Genomic DNA, 15,110 nt, shown 5'->3' with positions numbered 1-15,110 from the left:
CCCAAACTTTGGTTAGATGCACTGTGAAACAACCATCACTCCTTTATAACCAAATTCACCTCTTGAGGGTCAGATCAGAAGTCAGATGTCAAAAACTCATTTTTAAAAATTGAAGTATAGCTGATTTACAATGTTGTATTAGTTTCAGGTGTATAGCAAACTGAATCAGATATATATATATATATATATATATATATATATATATATATATTCTTTTTCAGATTCTTTTCCATTATAGGTTATTACAAGATATTGAATATAGTTCCCTGTGCTATACAGTAGGTCCTTGTTGTTTATCTTTTTATATATAGTAGTGTGTATCTATTAATCCCAAACTCCTAATTTATCCCTCCCCCTGCCTTTGATAACCATAAGTTAGTTTTCTATGTCTGTGAGTCTATTTCTGAAAAACTCACATATTTTAAAAAATACTAGAAGAGCAAACTGGTTTGCTCTGAGTTCTGCTGAGTCCAGTATCTCAAATTTCAGTTAGGCAACATGATTTACTTTCCTGTGAAACAGGATTTTTATTGAACTAAACCCAGAGGCAGCACTATAACACTAGCCAAGCTTAATGTAGCTACTGATGAGGAAACTTGCTTATTTTAGGGGTAGCAGAAAAATTACTACCAACAGTTGGGAATAAAATGGTGTCAAGACGTCTAAATTATCAGGCTAACTGAGGCATCTCTTAGCGGCTCTGAATGCAGAAATATTTCTGTAGCTTATCTGCACGTGTTTTATGTTTCTCATTAATGTTTTCAGTATCTTGCTGCAGTAGTTTTGAGACAGAGCCATGTTTAAAGGAAAATACATCATAAAACTGGTGGATAAATTTTGGCTTATTTATGTAGATAGAACCGCAAAATATATGACAATATGACAATATATATGTTTGTATCTTCTTTCTCTCCCCAGGTGGTGATTACATTAAGAAATTTATGTAGAGTGACATTATTTTCACAGCAAGCGTTAAACAAATTGAAGCGTTATTGTTGAGCCTCACATCAGGTTTACCTTTCCTGGCTGGTTGGGATTACGTTGGCTGAGACTTCATAAAAAGCACCCCCAGCCCCACAATTCAGGGAGGAAATCATTTTATGCAATTATTTCCTTTCATTTCACTTCAATCCTTCTGTTTTATTCTTTTTGGAAATACTCATATTTAGGGAAGAAAAAAAAACCAGAAGTGATGACTATCACCTCTGATATGTACTACATTGTTAATGTTAATAATAGGAAGTCTTTCACATACATGAGAATAATACCCTGTCCCCAAAATAGGTGGAATCTGAGATAGGCTATAATAATATCTGCTTTCCATAAAGCTTGGGAGCAGTATTTTGCCTTTGAAGACTTGAGGACTAATTCAAAGAATTTTGGGGGAAAACCTGAACTTCTTACTATTCAGCATTATGTGTAAATTGTGCTCTGCATGGTACAATCTGACCTCTCCTTGAAGTCCACTAAAGTAACATCACACGACTGCCATTCCCTTCAAGACTGGAAAAATAAGATGCCAGTCCCGTGAGGCCCACCCAACAAGCAAAATATTAGGCAGATAAAATTCTTAAGTACAGCAGGTTTTGCTTCTGTGATTCAACGCTGTAAATTTTTTTGCATCTTGAGCCCATGACAATTTAAAAATCCAAATTTTAAAAAGGAGACCTTTTTAAAATTGGGACCTCAATTGTGTAATTTCAAGCATGTTATATCATTGATTTCACGGGCATACCCCAGATATCCTAATCAATCCAGTGTTCCTCAAATATTAACGTGTACATAGATCACCTAACCATTTTGTTAAAATCAACTTTTGATTTGGTAGAGCTGGGATAGGGCCTGAGAATCTGCATTTAGAGCAAAGCGCCCACGAGATGCTGATGCTGCCAGGCCCACATTTTGGGTTGCAAGACCCTAAGCGTTTCCTTGTTAAGAGTGTTTGGTCTACTATCCAGTATCCCACAGTAGTTAGCTCTGGGGCCACTACCAGATACAATGGTATGCAAACACAAATCGACTTTCTTTCAAAGGAGGTGCTATTTATCTGAAACGTTCCTTTATTTTAACTGCCTTCACCTGGGCATTTGGAAATAAATCTTAAGTGAGAGTGAGAACGTCTGGACTTTTTGTTCCCTCATGACAAGAGATTGACTGGTTTTTTGTGAGGTCCTGGGTCACCTTCTAGTTTTTGGTAGTCATTGAAGCTGTGCACAGACATGCCGGTTCTTGTCTCCTTCCAGGCTCATGGAGGGCTTATGCTTCTTCACACCCGTTGCAAATTGGCATGGCTGTGTAACTTGCTTTGGCTGACAAAGCATGAGGACATGAGATATGCATCACTTTCAGGCAGAAGCATCAAAAGCCAGTGCACAATTTACCAAGTGTCCTTTTTCCTGTCTTTGTGCTCTTGGAAACATATCCAAGATGGAATCTCTGCCAAGCTTAGATCCCCGAGTGACTACAGCGATCAGAGGACAGATCCCCTACACACACATACATCGGTTCAAATTGGTCATGTAACATAAGCAAGAAATAATTAACTAAGATTTAGGGGATATTTGTTAATGTGGCATAGCCTAACCCATCCTGACTTGTACACTAATTTAAACTACCTCTGAGAAATAATTCTTAGAAAGTTCAAAAGAGTTTTATAAAACAGCTTCACAATTACAGACTGTTTTTAACTGCATGAGAGGTTATGTATGTGAGGTGAATCATTCCTTTTGAAGGGAAAATCAAAGTAATCAATTTATAACTGTATGATCTATCTTCTGAGTGACCTTCATTGAGTAATTTAATCCCAGATTTATTGAGCACCTATGTAAGAGGACTGTATAAGAAAATATCTTGAAACCTAGCTGAGAGAAGAATTAGTGGCTGGTAGCATTTTCAGATACCTTCAGAGAAGGGTTCTGAAGAAATAAATAGATGTCATGTTCACATTCTAATTTTAGGGTGTCAGAATCATCTTGCAACAGGAGACCAGGATATGTATAAAACATTTCAGGCAAGATTTAACATTATGAGACAGTTTGGATTCTTATCACAAGGAATTTGAAAGAAAAAAAATGAAGCCTCCAGTTTAAATTGCAGATTATGTTCAGACAAGACAACCCTGAAAATTATTTCTATCTATCTGGGGAATCCAAAACAATTATGTAAATGAGGCTGGTACTTCCTATTCTATTTTGTTTAAGGTGAATGTGTAAATTTCTTCAGTATACCCTGGCAGAAACATCATCACGTGGGTTAATGAGTTTATTAAAATGGATGGTGAAAAAAAAATAAGAAATAGTGTTTATCTCTTACTGATATTGGATAGTTTCCCTTTAATCACAGCCTTTTCTTTTCAGCTTTAGTATGAAGCTACTTTCTGACATTTAAAATTACCAAATTACTTCAGCTCCTGAAAGATATTAATATAGCTTATAATACATTTTATCATTTCAGTAGAAGGTTCTAAATAAGACTGGTCAGCTTAGAAGCCTGAAAGAAATTAGTTCTAAGTTATTTCCTCACGACTGAAATTGCAAATGTCAGATTCCATTACAAGTGGCTAAGACAAGAGCTCCTTCCTTGCTTCACTCAGTGCAGGGTAGCCCAGAAGTCTGTGCACTAAGACTTTGGGACCCTCTCACCTTTATTTGAACCCCTATAACATTGTGCATCCTGTGTTAACTGCTGAAGACCCGACAGTGAGCAGCACAGATGTGCCACCTGCTCTCACAGAGCTTCCGATCTCTCGGAGGTGTCAGACCAATAAGCCAATGTTTGTGAGTTGTGAGTAGCTACTGTGGATAACAAACTACCCCCAGACTTAACGGTTTAAAACAACAACTGTTTGATTATATCTCATGGACGCTGTGGGTCAGGAATTCAGAGTCAGGGTGTGGCTGGGTGATTCTTCTACTCCTAGAGCCACTGAAACACTCTGTGGGACTCAGCTGGTGGGTGGGCTGGTCTAGAGGCTCCCAACAGCGGAACTCACATGTCTGGGGGCAGGAGTGGTTAAAAGACAGAGCTCACAAGGGACCGTCAACTGGAGCGACGAGGCACGGTGTTTCCAGCCTGGTGGTCTCAGGGCAGTTGGATTTCTTACACAGGGGCCAGGTTCCCCCAGACCAAGCATCCCAAGGAAATTAGGCGGAAACTTCATGGCTTTTTTGGACCTAGACTGGAGAATCACACAACAAAACTTTTTAACGATTTCTTGTTGGTTACAAGTGAATCATAAGGCCAGCCTAGATTCAAGTGAAAGGAAACTGAATTCTATTTCTTGCTGTAGGAATGGCAAATTCACACTGTAGAAAGCTTGTGGAAAGGGGGCTACCATTATGGCCATCTTTTTTTTTTTATGGTGAAAAAAATTTATATTTAGAGTTAGCTGGACTCAGTTTAGATGATCCCAATTTTGTTGGCAACATCCAAAGCATGATAGAAGGGAGCCAATCGAACATATGTCTTCTTCTCTCCATCAGGCCTGATCTGGTGTTGACCTTGGCCACATCAAGGTCGTAGAGCATCTTCACAGCCTGTTTGATCTGGTGCTCTTTGGCTTTGACATCCACAATGAACACAAGTGAGTTGTTGTCTTCCATCTCCTTCATGGCTGACTCAGTGATCAGGGGGAACTTGATGATGCCATCATGCTTAAACTTATTTCTCCTGGGGGCACTCTTCTGAGGATATCTGAGCTGCCTTCAGAGCTCCAGTGACTTGGGCCATCGGAAGGTGGGTGATACGTGAATCTTCTCTATGACCATCTTTGAAAACGCAATCTACCAGGGGAAGAAAGAAAGAAAAAAGCAGAGGTGGAGGGAAAGATTTTATAGACCTAAAGGTAAGAAGGAGCAGGCAGTTAGAAAGATAGTAAGTAGGAGGAAGGCAAAGGAGAGTTCCCCAGACAGAGTAAATACTTCTTGCAGAGGTCCTGAGATGAAAGGGAAATTGCCAAATTTGAAGAACTAAAAAAATAAAAAATAAAACAATAAAAAAGCCAGTGTATCTGGAGCATGGAGGGAGAGGGTGAGGCTTCACATATCAGGAGATCAGGTAGCATCTTGCAAGCCATGTTAAGACGTTTGGAGGCTATGTTAAGAGCAATGGAAATCAGATGTTTGAGCAGAGGAGGAACGCGATCTGAGGTTTTGTGTGGATCTTTCTGAATGAATTGGAGGGTCAAGTCTGGGCCAGTTAGGAAATTGTTGCAGTGTCCACGCTGATGATGAAGATGGTCTGAATTAATGTGGCAGCAGAGAAGTAGACAGATTTGAGTTCTATTTAGAAACATAATTGACAGGTCTTGCTGGTAGAAAAAACGTGGAGAGGCTAGGGATTGTGAGATGTGTTAGTTTCCTAGGGCTGCTGTAACAAGCTATCACAAATTAGGCAGCTTAAAAATAACAAATTTATTCTTTCACAGTTTTGCAGGCTAGATGTCTGAAATCAAGGTATTGGCAGGGGCATGCGCTCTCTGAAGCTCTAGGGGATAGTCTATTCCGTGCCTTTCTCTTGGCTCCTGCTGTTGCTGGCAAGCCTTGGTGCCCCTTAGCTTTGTAGACACATCACTCGAATCTCTGTATCAGTCATCACATGGTGTCTCTCTCGTGTTTCTCTGTGTCTCTTCTCCTCTTTTTATAAGGACACCGGCCATATTGGAATAAGGATCTACCGTACTCCAGTACGTTGACCTGAAACAAACAGACTGCCAGATATTTCTCCAACAAAGATGGGTTTATTTGGGATCAGCAGAGAATTGCAATTTGGGGGTCTGCAACCATGTGGAGCCACACACAAGGGAAGGAGGGCGCTTTTATAGAGAAGGAAAGGAAGTTGGCAGGGCCATAGTAAACAGAGTCCATGGCTTTTCATTGGCTGAGTCCTCCCCAGGAAAGAGGAGAGTCTTTCTTCCTCCTGTTGAGCTCTGCTATTGTCACAGGGCGTGAGAGCTCCCCTTTCTGGTCTCCCAACTCCATTTTTTCTGGTCTCCCAACTCCATTTGATTGAGGTTTCTGTTCATTAAGTGTTTCACAAGTGTGATCTCATCTTAACTTACATCTACAAAGATTCTATTTCTAATAAGGTCACATTCACAGGACTTCTCAACGTATCTTTTGGGGGGCACAATTCCACTATATGAGGAAAAGGAAGGAATAATCAAGGATGCCTCCCTGTTCTCCAGTGTGAATGCTTGGGGAATAGTGGTGCATGGTATTGAGGTGAGAGCAGGCTGGAGGAAGCAGCTAGGGAATCAAGTGTTTTAGTTGGAACAGGTTAAACTTCAGATGAATCTGAGACGTCCAGGTGGAGATGCCAAGCTTGGATAGACAAGTCTGGAGGTTTCGGAGGGCAATCTGGACGGCAAGCCCTATGTTGGAGGAACTGTAGCCTGTTGAGGGACAAGCAAGGGAGTGCAGGACAACTGGCTGGTGGGAACAGAGAGAAAAGCCTAGAGCCCAGGGGACCTCCATTCCATTTCTCAAGACAGGAGGGAACATCAAGGCCAATGGTGTGCTGGCAAACGTGTGATAACTAGATCTCCAGGGGGGAGGAGAGGAGAGGAAATCCCTGATTTGGAGAGTGTGCCAATTCCCAGGTTGTAAATATTCCCACCATGGCCACAGGCCTGCAAAATTCCTGAAAATTTCAAAATCAATCCTTGCAAGCTGGTACAAGCTGGCTCCGGCACAGCCCTGAAATCAAGGCCCTGTTTCATGCCACTAGCTGTGTGAGCTGATCAATTAACTTACCCTCTCTGGGTGTGGTGTCTTTTTTTAAAAAATTAATTAATTAATTAATTTATGGCTCTGTTGGGTCTTCGTTTCTGTGCGAGAGTTTTCTCTAGTTGTGGCAAGTGGGGGCCACTCTTCATTGCGGTGCGTGGGCCTCTCACTGTCGCGGCCTCTCTTGTTGCGGAGCACAGGCTCCAGATGCGCAGGCTCAGTAATCGTGGTTCACGGGCCCAGTTGCGGCATGTGGGATTTTCCCAGACCAGGGCTCGAACCCGTGTCCCCTGCATTGGCAGGCAGATTCTCAACCACTGCGCCACCAGGGAAGCCCTGGGCGTGGTGTCTTTATCTATAAAATGAATGGCTGCTCCTAATGGTCCCTGCCTTCTCTCACAGGGCATGAATCCCAACAGCAACATTTTGGTTCTGTCCTGATAATAATGAGGCCCTTTGAACAGAGTATGTGGTATTTTTACAAGAAAACAGTTGAACGGATAAAGTATAGGTAGTGACACTCCTGCTCAGTGACTGTCAGTTCCTGGAACTAGAAATGCACGTGGTGGGGGAGGGGTAGGTATTGAGGAAGGGGACATAGACTCCACCTGTGATGAGAGACGTGGACAATTTTTTGAAGTTCATGTGGGACCAGAGATATTCTTGTGTTCACTTTTGGAAAATACAAACTGCCACATGAGCTTTCTAGAGGAACGGTTTTCTCATATCTTTGGGTAGGATGTCAAGGCAACATAATCACGCCTCCCTCAAAGTACCGCAAGTCTTTTGGGCCATGGATGTCTCTGATACAAAGGTCATAACAGAGGTCTGAAGTCTTTATGGGAGGAGAGGTGTTTCTTCTTTTCCCCATAGTCTTGAGATCAACCCAGAAGCAAGGGACGGGGAATAAACAGGACTGACCTAATAGTGACATTCATGAAGAGTGCAGGAAGCCAAACATGGGGCTGGGTGCATATCCCTCTCCACTGGGATGCCTGTGGGGAGGGAAACACCATCAGGATCCATTGAACGGCCATAGTCTGCATGTTGGGAAAGTATGGATTATACATTTCTATCCATCTGCATCAGTGGGAAACGTCATGTTCAACAGAGACTGATTTGTAACAACAGAGATTCATTTGCAGTGGCTTAAACTCACAAAGGTTTATTATATAAGAGACAACTGAAAATCAGCAGGCTAGGGCAGTTCCACAGTCTTCATGGATCAGTTTTCCCTCTATTTTTCTGCTCTGTTTTCTTGCTCTATTTTTCCATATCCATTCAAAAGATCACCTCATGGTCCAAGGTGGCTGCTAGAGTTCCAGCCATTATAGCCACATTCCAGGCAGCAGAAAGGAAGATGGAGGAAGGCTTACCCCACTGTCTTTTAGGCAGGCTTCTCAGAAGTCTCAGACTACTGTTTATATCACTTTGGACAGAACTTAGTTATATGGGCTCACCTAGTTACAGACAAGGCTGGGAAATGTACTTCTTAGCAGAAGATGTTGCCTGTGGTTTTGTTTTCTAAAGACAAAAAGTGAAAAATTAGTATTTGGAGGCAAGGCCCTCTATGTTACATTTCCTACGTGAGGTAAAAAACAATACCCACCAAGTTAAATGCATCGTAGTGACCTTTCTAGTGATATATAATTGTGATAACATTTATTACTTTTAAGTACCCACGAGCAATGAGAGATTTACTTCATTATTTCAAAATGTGAGGTGGAAAAAAAATCTGTAGAATCCATTTCCCTAAACAGTTGACGACAGCATACAAACCATGTTTTAAACCTCCCCCTAATTTCAAAGTGCCTTTTGCTCCAAATGACTGAAGTCGCTGCTAATGCAAGATACAAGAAGACAATCTGGAACTTAAAGGATGGCACTCTTATTGAAATGTTCCATGAGCTGATGCCTGCGCCTCGTGTTTCTGACATAATCATGCCTCTCCTCGAGGTGCTGGCAATTTAGGCAATTGTCAATATTACAATATTTGCTCAGTGTTACATAGACACAAATATGCATGCCCATCTGCACAGAAAATGTCATGAAATATTGCTCTAGTTTTCTCTGCCTGCAAATATCCTATACTCACAGGCCCACCTGAAGTCCCATTTCATTCCTGAAGCTTTTCTTGGCCCCAGGGCTCTGTCGTCTCTCCCATCTCTGCACTCGGGGACCAATTCTACTGTTTGCATTTAAAAAATAGTACCCAATATTTAACACACACTGAGAGAACATTTAATATTAGTCCCAAACACTTTAGTAGTTACTTGTGGCCTGTTACTGTCATATGTAGAATTCTTAACTTCCCAAATTGAGTATGACCTCTTTGCCTCATACTTTCTCTGAATTGTTCCACCTAAGGCATTAAATGTTTCCAGGTTGACAGAGTCCTGTAGATTGCTCTGGCAGTAGGCATCAGAAACCAGAGGAGAGTATACTAACCAGCTCACTGCATGTTTCCACCAGGGGAAAGAAAACCTCACTCCATATCTGTGAGTCTCAAATGCAAATTGTAACCCACATTCCAGAATAGCTAAAATGGAAAGGGCAGACAATACTTATACATTGTTGGGGGAGTGTATATTAGTACAACCACTTTTGAAAACTGTTTGACCGTATCCACTAAAGCTGAATGTAGGAATATTTTATGACCCAGCAACTCCACTCCAAGTTTAATGCTCAATAGACATGCATAAAGATATGCAAAATCAGCAACAACAAAACCACAAACATGCACCTAGAAGGTTCAGAGCACTACTCATAGTATTCCCAAACTGGAAAGTACCCACATGTCTTTCAATAGTATAATGAATAAAGACATTGAGTAAGTATATATTCACACAATGAATATTATATGACAACAAAAATGGACCAACTCTTGCTACATGCAACAACGTGGATAAATCTCACAAATATAATGTTGAGTGGAAAAAACCAAACATAAAATAGGTCTTACTGTTTGGTTTCATTTATGTACATTTCAAAAACAGCTAAATGGATTAGAAATTAGAAATCAGCATGGAGGTTGCCGGAGGTGGAAGCGGTTGCCCTGGGAAAGAGTCACAGTGAGGGCTCCTGGAGTGCTGGGGACATTGTATTTCTTACTCTGGATGCTGGTTCCATGGGTAGATGTATTCCCTTTGTGAAACACAAACTGAGCCATGCACTTATGATTTGTGCAATTTTATCTGAGGATGTTATACTTCAATAAAAAGCACGCTAGAAAACAAACACAGAAACGGCAAGCTGTGGTTGGCAAACAGTGGGCAATCACCCATTCCAACTTCCCTGTGTGCTACTGGGCAGTGTGAAATGAAGGGTTTATAAGAAAATCTCCAAACTTGCTTGTAGTTCTAATATCCTATGCTTCTATGATTCCATTGGAAAGACTAGAAGAAAATTCTTTGACTTTAGTTCACCGTAGGAAATTCTTTTTTTTTTTTTTAAATATTTTCTGTACCTCTTAGGGTTGTGATTTTTTTTAAAAAAAATATTTATTTATTTATGGCTGTGTTTGGTCTTTGTTTCTGTGCGAGGGCTTTCTCTAGTTGTGGCAAGTGGGGGCCACTCTTCATCGCGGTGCGCAGGCCTCTCACTATCGCGGCCTCTCTTGTTGCGGAGCACGGGCTCCAGACGCACAGGCTCAGTAGTTGTGGCTCACGGGCCTAGTCGCTCCGCGGCATGTGGGATCCTCCCAGACCAGGGCTCGAACCCGTGTCCCCTGCATTGGCAGGCAGATTCTCAGCCACTGCGCCACCAGGGAAGCCCCACTGTAGGAAATTCTGATTGCCAGGGAGGGGACCCTGGGACCAGCCAGCCCTCTGTGCCTGAGCTGACTATCCATGTGTCCCACGTCCTGGGGGGCAAGCAGTGTGTGGTGGGGCAGAGCATCCTTTCCTGAAGAGGTGAGAGGCGGCAGGCTGTGCTGCAGCCGTACTTTCTAGATTTCTCCTTCACCTTCTCGTCCATCATCCTCTTTCTCTCTTCCCTTGTCAACAGCTCTCCCGGCTGGCATCCTTTGCTTTCAGGGCTGACAGTTGGCTGGGACAAGTTCCCCCTTTTCTCTTCCCTCGTTGGCACCTGCCTCGATTCACCTTATTATGGCTGCCGCTGTGAGCTCACGCATCCTTTGTGTGCCGTGTTCCCCACCCACCTAATAGCAGAACCTGCCCTGTTAGCTTTTCCTGGAGGCACACGGCATCAAAATCTAAAACTTGAAACACTCTCCCTCTCTGCCTTGCCTCTCAGTGGCATACTTGTCAATTTCAATGTGCTACACTACACTGACTGCTCAGAAAAGAATAATCAAGGGAGAAAATAAACAATCGTGGTGCTACAGATGGGCGGAGGGATCAAAGGTAGACATGGATGGGTGACTGGCCCCTCTCATCCCATCACTTAGTTAGTAAGCACTCTCTGCTCACACATGGGTTACAGAAGATGCAAACCCTGCCAGGTGAGCTCTCCACAAGCACCTGACCTAACAGGGATGCCGGATGTGGGCAAACGTATAGGTAGGTAATCAGCAGTGAGAAACCTCAAGTTAGTAATAATGCAGTGACGAAATGAAGATGACACAGGGACACAAAAGGGGCGTGGGGCCCTCCAAGACAGCATCACATAAACTAAGCTTCATGGAAGGCAGACAGGTTAAAATTGGAAACACTTTCATTGCAGCCCAAGTCTGAGGCTGGTTTGAGAGATTAATGGAGCATGAAGAAGGCTGGCTCCATGATCATGAAATATAAGGATCCCAAGAGTTGGCTCTGTTAGCTTAACCAGGGGGCTTGTGCTGTAGAAGGGAGGGGGATAACTAATGTAATCGTGTGAAGCTAAGGAAAGTTTTGAGCAAGGATAAGTAAACTCTAGTCCATAGTGGAGGCGTTAAGACAAAAATCGTGAATGTTCTAACGCTCATTATACTTCAAGCCTTGTTGTAGGAAATTGGCCTTTCTCCCACCCCACCCTCTTCCACCCAACGCACAGTCCAGACCCAAGTTCTGCCTGCTTTGGGTCCAGTGCATTTGCGGGGACTCAAGAGGTGGAAGAGTGGGGAAAGTAAAGAATATGGGTTCATTCCTTCCCTCCATTCCCACTCCTGATATAAAACACCAAACAGTCATAAAACAACCTAATCCAACCATTAAAGAATGAGACAGATGTGATGGGACCCGTCGTATCCATTTCTAACTTCTGTGATTTTTCTGGTCCACGAACCAACTGAGCATAATAGAGAAAAACAGCCCGAGTTCTATTGGAACTGCATAAAGTAAAATGCTCCCGGTGCCCAAGAATGCATCTCACTGCCTACTTTAAGGCTCATTGTCTCTAAAGGCACCGAAAGATGAAAACTATTCAAAGCTTAATAGTAAAGGTCATAAGAACAAACACTTTTATGGGTTTCCCATGTGCCGGCCACAATGTGCTAAGCCCTTGATGGGTATGTCCAACCACAGTACTGTGATGGAGTTCCTGGAACTGTGCCTCTTTTAGAGAAATAAGGAAACTGAAGGAGAGGCATGTCCATTTCTTTCATTCATTCAACAAACTTTTCTCTTATTGCTTGCCTGGATATAGGGGGTCTGCTCCTCTGCAGGTGAGTGCAGGATCAAGAGCTGGTGCCTTAGTCTGCTTGGGCTGCTTAACAAAGTACCACAGACTGGATGGCTTACACAGCAGAATTTTATTTTCTCACAATTCTGGATGCTGGAAGTCCTCGAAGATGTGGTTTCTTCCAAGGCCTCTCTCTTTGGCTTGCAGACAGCCAACTTCTCTCCATGTCCTCACGTGGCCTTTGCTCTGTGCTGTGTATCCCTGATGTCTCTGTGTCCTAATCTCCTCTTCTTCTAAGGGCACCAGTCAAACTGGATTAGGGCCTACTCTCTTGGCATAATTTTAACTTCATCACCTCTTTAAAACCCCATCTCCAAATATAATCACTCTCTGAACATATGAAAGAGGGAAGGGCATGGACACAAGTCATCCCATGACAGCTGGGAAGACGATTTGATTCCTTGACCAAGATAGTGGGACCTTAACTTCATCCCTCTAAGCTGGGGCTGGAAGGTTCCTTTTCCCCAGCAACATCAAGATTCACAAGAAGGTCTGAACTCTGAGTGCCCGAGTAGTGCGGCGGGTGAACTACATTGAAGCATCCCCCATGTTTTTTGTTATCCAGCCGTCCGCCACCTGCAGTACAATGGTGGCCTGTGTGGGCCAAAGGAAGCAGCTGTGTCCAATTGCTCAGAGCGTTTGCTAAAAACATTGAAAAGGAAACATCTGCTTATACTATATTTTTCTTTCTATCTTTTTTTTCCTTTGAATGGTTCAAAAGTGAATAAAGTGGATTTCAGTAGCCCTGCCACACAGAGCTGGATTCCTGCCTTCAGTAATTCTTTTGTGCTTGTCACATACATACTCGCTCTGAGGCACTTCAAACACTGTTGATTTATCCTTCCATGAATTTGAATGAAGGTAGCACTAAGGAGCCAGGTTGTTCCTGCTCTTCGAATGGGATTTCACAGTCTATCTGCAAACTTATTAAGAGCACCTACTCCTTCCAGTTTTCCAGATTTATTCCGACTACAATTTCTCTCAGGCTTCTTAATCTTGAAATAAAGAGCTTTGGGACCCAATAGTGTATTATATCCACCAAAACATTTACTTTATTTACTTCCATCCCTCGAGACATTGTGGAAGAACCACTTAAAAATGTTTGCAAATGTGGCTGGGAAATCACAATGCATTACCTTCACAGTGCTCTGAAAATCTGCTCCCAACATTAAATTTCTAGTTCCCTTTAGAAGGCAGCCAGTCATAAGAAAATAAAGATCAGTGTGTGTTTACATACAACCATTTTTCTCTCTCCTTTTCAAACCCTTTGTAAATAGTCAACACTGGGAAATCCAGGTACTATTGTACATGGCATCATAGCTGCTTGTCTTGAAAGGCTGCAGAAAATGTGGTGGAGTCTAACTTCCTCTTGCTTTAAGTCAAAAAGGCTGCCTTTGGTGGAGAACGAAGGGCAACCATCTGCTTACTCAGAGACGCCCCTCTTTGCACAGGAGAGGAAGCTGGGAGGACGTGTGTTCTGCACTGGTTCTAACATGGATCCTTCTGTGACTTAAGAGATCATTTTACATCCCATTGCCTCGCATTCCTTCTCATTAAGACGGCAGGACTTCACCAGCTTTACTTCTCACAGGAGTATGGTGTGGAACAATTAAGGGTTAATTAATTAATTGGAGAACAACCATGCAAGAGAGATAATGAGGACACCTACTGCATTTCCTTGGCTTTGGGTAAGGCCACTCCTAAATCAATTTTAATCACAAGCTTAAGCCCTCAATTTTTCGTTACTAGTCACACTTTGAGGTTTAAAATGAACATGAATCTCTTGAATATAATTTTTCCCAAATCAGATATTTTGTTTCCCCTGCAAGACTCGTTTCTAGTACCTACTTCACTGGGTTAATCAATAAGTTATCTTGCATTAAATTTAGTAGTTCTATCATGAGTCAATGAAAATGACCGGGATTTTTTTCCCTTTACTATTGAATTTTGTTGTTGTTTTTGTTGCTTATTTAAGTTAAATGGAAGAAATCCCATTGTTCAGTATGAGTTTGCTTATTTCCATCTTTTACTTTCAGAGATAATCTTGGCCAAAACCCAGGACAGAATAATGACAGACCTTGGATGGAAAGTCAGTGACTTTCAAAAAAATATCGCTGGTCACCTGCTGGTTATCCAAATGCTGGTTTTGTTGGGAGAACATGATGAGACTGTGTTCCTCCCTGTTTCCCTCCTGGTGCTCATGCCGTTGATGGGAGATGGGCTGGAGTATGCATGTGTAGACCAACAAGGCTGCATGAATGGACTTGCCTCCCTGCTGCTGAGAGGGCTGGCGCCAGTCCTAGGCTCAGCCTTAGAGAACTGAGGTTCAAGTGCCTTTAGCGCTCCAGATCAGTGATGCCCAGGTGGTGGCTGAACTTTGAGTTCCTTACCACCTCCTTCTATTCCAAACAGAATGGGATCTCTGATTTGTGTTCTGGAGAATGCAAGCCTTGCTCCTCCATCTTACAGAGCAAAGTGCATTCCCACTCCCATGGCCATAGCAAATCAAATCACTTTACGTGGGAGGTAGAAAGCCTGTAACTGAGCCTGGAGGTGTAGCTGCCACTGTTTTCCAGTTTCCCCAAAAATGTGCTGTTCTGGTCCTCAAGGAAACATATGCAGAATCTACTCAGTGTGGAAAATCAGCTCAATTTTATTCCATTCATTCAACCAATGTTTATTGATGATTGACATGTGACACTAACTTCTAGGAACAAGAAGAAGGTAGAGGACACAGTCTGTCTCAACGAGGTCAAAGGTAACCTA

Source organism: Balaenoptera ricei, chromosome 15 (genome assembly GCF_028023285.1).
Source record: "Balaenoptera ricei isolate mBalRic1 chromosome 15, mBalRic1.hap2, whole genome shotgun sequence".
NCBI lineage: Eukaryota > Metazoa > Chordata > Mammalia > Artiodactyla > Balaenopteridae > Balaenoptera > Balaenoptera ricei.
Note: the sequence above shows the minus strand (reverse complement) of the source record.